The sequence below is a fragment of the Pteropus vampyrus genome, unplaced genomic scaffold (genome assembly GCF_000151845.1).
Source record: "Pteropus vampyrus isolate Shadow unplaced genomic scaffold, Pvam_2.0 Scaffold16, whole genome shotgun sequence".
In the NCBI taxonomy this organism is placed as follows: domain Eukaryota; kingdom Metazoa; phylum Chordata; class Mammalia; order Chiroptera; family Pteropodidae; genus Pteropus; species Pteropus vampyrus.
The window spans coordinates 6969379-6973136 of record NW_011888797.1 but is presented as its reverse complement, the minus strand read 5'-3'; the positions used below and the strand labels follow the sequence as shown (position 1 = coordinate 6973136).

At 49.2% G+C, this 3758-nt stretch overlaps 1 protein-coding gene across 1 annotated transcript in view; it reads left to right on the top strand.

The window, feature by feature from the left end:
- Positions 1 to 3758, top strand: part of SYN3 (synapsin III) — a 443545-nt gene that overhangs the window by 394658 nt on the left and 45129 nt on the right. The window lies entirely within an intron of this gene.

The following is a 3758-nucleotide window of genomic DNA, read 5'->3' as shown; positions in this document are numbered from 1 at the left end:
GTTGAGACGGGATGTGAGTATAAACTACACATCCAATTTCAAAGACTTAGAGTCCAAAGAAAGAGAACATGCCATATCTCAGTCATAATCTGTGCAAAGATTACACACGGAAATCATTTTTAGAATGTATGTATGGGGTTAAATAAAATAAGTTTCTAAAAGTCATTTCACCTGTTTCTTTTTCCTTTTTTAATGTGGCTCCTAGAAAATGTAGAATGACACATGTGGCTCTAGGGACAGCGATGCCTTAGACAATCGCATCCACCCCTGTGGTGTCACTGGTATCACAGTGACATTTAAAGCAATTCAGCATAGTGATAAGGAGAGTGGTCCAGGCGCACCACTGTTTGGGTCTGAGTCACAGCTCAGCCACTCACTAGCTGTGTAACCTCCAGCAAGTTACACAGAACGATGCCTGGCAATTGGAAGGCACTTGCCTAAGTGAGTCGTTCTTATAGAGAGGGAACCATACACAGTAGTTACAGCTGGGACCTCTGAAATCAGACCAATAGATAGGCATCCTCCTCCTTTGCTCACCAGCCTTGCAGTTACTCTGCCTTCCCTGGGCCTCGTTTTTCTCATCTGTGACACGGCAGGAGCCCCAGCGTCAAAGACTCCCAGCAATGGCCGCCATGTGCTAAGCACTCAGCAAACTGTTCTATTGTTTGGCTTCCCCTCAGCCTCTCACATTCCCCACGAGCATTTCTTGCATTTTCCTGCCTTTTCCTTCCCACTGCCTCAGGTCAGCTCTGCATCACTTCCTGTCTAAGCAGCAGCAATCACAGCCCAAATGATCCCCAGCCCCCTGACTGGCCCCTCCCATTCATTTTCCACTCTGGCTGCTGAGGTGCAGGTCCTAAAGCTCAGAAACGGCCACATCACCCCCCTGCTGAAAACCCAACAGTGCTCCATATTGTGCAGGGGGAAAGCCTGCAGGACCCACCAGGATCCACCAAATCCTCCAGGAGCCTCTCTCTCAGCACAGGCCTCCTCACACCCAGTGCTCTGCCAACACCCGACCTCTCTCCAATCCCCAAACATGCCAGGCTGCTCCATGCTTCTCTCCCTTGCCCTCCTCCCTCCTTTACCTTCCATGAGTGTCCACATTCGTGTCAGCCCCATCAACACCAGACTCAGCTCAAGTTCAAGAGTTTCCTGAACGCCCTGACCCCTTCAGTAGAAGTGATCCCTACCCCTGACTTTGGGTCCACACTGTGCTTAGGCAGAAATCTGCCACCCCAGCTGCAACCCACCAGTGCATTCTCAGTAGACGTGCCTGCTTCCCTTACAGACCGTGGCGTCTTAGGAATAATGATGGTGATGATGGATTTATTGAGAGCCTGCTATGTGCCAGCACTACCCGAGGATGGGACATGGGTTAACTTCCTTCCTGTCTTACTATAGTGCCCCTGAGTTGGAACTAAGTTGAGGCAGCTGGTAGATAAAGAGGTAGAGTCAAACCCCGCTGGCGTTTGGTGAGCCCGAGTTCAAAGCCAGGCGGTCTGCCTTCAGAGACCACACTTGTAACCTTGACTTACTTTTTTTTAATGGAAACATAATTAACATATGACAATGTGTAAGTTTAAGGTGCACAACATGTTCATTTGATACATTTATGTATTGCGATGTGATCACACTGTAGCGTAGCTAAAACCTCCGTCACATCAAACAACTGTCATTTCTTTTTTGTGATGAGAATGTTCAAGAGCTACTCTCTTAGCGACTTTGAAGCATACAGTATTGTTGACTAGAATCACTATACTGTGGTTAGATCTACAGGACTCACACAATTTCTAGTTGCATATTTGTAATCTTTAACATCTCCCCCATTCCCCTACCCCCCAGTCCCTGGCAACCACCATTCTACTCTGTCTCTACGAATTCGGCTTTTTTAGATTCCACATGTGAGATCATACAGTATTTGTCTTTCTCTGTTTGACTTATTTCACTTAGCATAATGCCCTCGAGGTTCATCCATGTTGTCACAAATGGCAGGATGTCCTTCTCTCTTATGGCCGAATAATATGTAGATATGCCTCATCTTCTTTAACCCTTCCTCCATTGATGGGCACAGGATGGGCCATTGTGAATAATGCCGCCCTCGATTTACTTCTGTAACCTAAGACAGCATGGTTAATTTTGGAAGTCAGGAGTTCAGAGAGAGTTCAAGACGTTAGTTGCCCAAGGTCACCCAGTGAGGTCCCTTCCCAGCCGGAAGTGGAGTCTGGGCGTCCTGGCTCTCAGTGTTCTTTTTCTCATTTTGGGTTGGTCATGTGTGCTTGCCGAAAGGCCGGGCTGATGCCCCCTCCCCCCACCCCGCACCCCCAAACAATGAGAAGTAAGAACCTTGGGCAGCTTGCCTGCAGACATGTCCCGAAGCAATGAAATGTCCAAAGCCGAGGTCGAAATAATAAGCCGGGCTGAGAGAGCATCTGCTTTGTTTGCTTGGTTTAGTGTGTTTTCATTACAAATGATCTGGATCCGATCCCGCCTCTGAGGCACCAGGGCTTTCTTTATTCTCCTGTTGGGCAGAAAGGAGAGTAGGGTGGGGCAGCTTAGCTGAGAAGTGCTGACGGGGGAGGCCGAGCAGGTCAAGTCCAGGGTTGGGGCACTCTCCGTGAAAGCCCAGACAGAGGGGAGTGCCAGGCAGAGACCCAGGGGAGGTGGCTCTCTGTCAGGGCCTGTCACTCAGGAGGGTGATCATTTCACGGTGAATAATGTCCCTCCGAGCCAACCGAGATGACCCCGAAGGGGAGACTTACTCAAGATTGATCTGGGCGAGGAAAAAGCAAACCTTAATGAGCTCTGCAAGGAGCCTGCTGACATCTCTTCATCCCATAAAGCTGGGGAGTCATTCAAGAAAGGTGGGAAAGGGCCGGAGGGAGCTTCCACTTGGGCCAGGAGGTGTTTCAGCAACTTTCGTAATGGGAATGGCACTCTGTGTTATTCATTGTGCAAGGCCTGTAACAGGAACCACTGTCTAAATGCCTTTCAGAATTAAATGTTAAGGGATAGAAACGTTTCTTTGACAGAACTGGGACACGTCCCTTTGTCAGACAAGAGGACCACTGGGTCTTGGATTGGAAGAAGCATTAATGGTCACCCACCCGCCTCATGCTGGACTTTGCTCCTAGGATGTGCCTTTCCAACCAGTCAGCCATGTTGCAGGCTGGGGTGTAGTAAGAGTAAGGAATTTGAAAAATCAAATGTATCGCCTTAGTACAAATAAAGATCTTAAAGAACGTGGCTTCAATGTGCAGGCAAATGGACTGCTTGGTGCTGAATCCCAGAGTGAGACAGACTTTGCCATCGAACTCAGGCAGCTTCGGGTTGCCTCAGGCTTCCCCCACCCTGCCCCTGGGGTCTGACCTGAAAATTTACAGTCTGGAAAAGCAGAACAGATTACATGCTGCTTGTGGGAAAGACAGCTCCCAAAGAGGAACGGGAAGAGAATGGGCTGGCCTACTACACTTCCAGACTCTCCCATCCAAAAACGTCACTCCCTCTGAGGAAGAATGAATGACAGGCCAGGGACGTCGCTCCCTCCGCGGAGAAGAAAATTGCGAAAGTTTGGAAATCAGGGATTTCCCCTAATAGCTTTCTCCCAACCTAAAGGTGGGTATGCCACTGCTGAAGAAGAGAACTCAGGGCCCCAAAGGCCCTCAGAGTGAAAAATTCTGCCTCAGACAAGAGCCTCAGCAAAAATACCTCCCTGCAGACATACCCACGGGCCAGCAAAGCAGGTTTGGGCAGCCAGT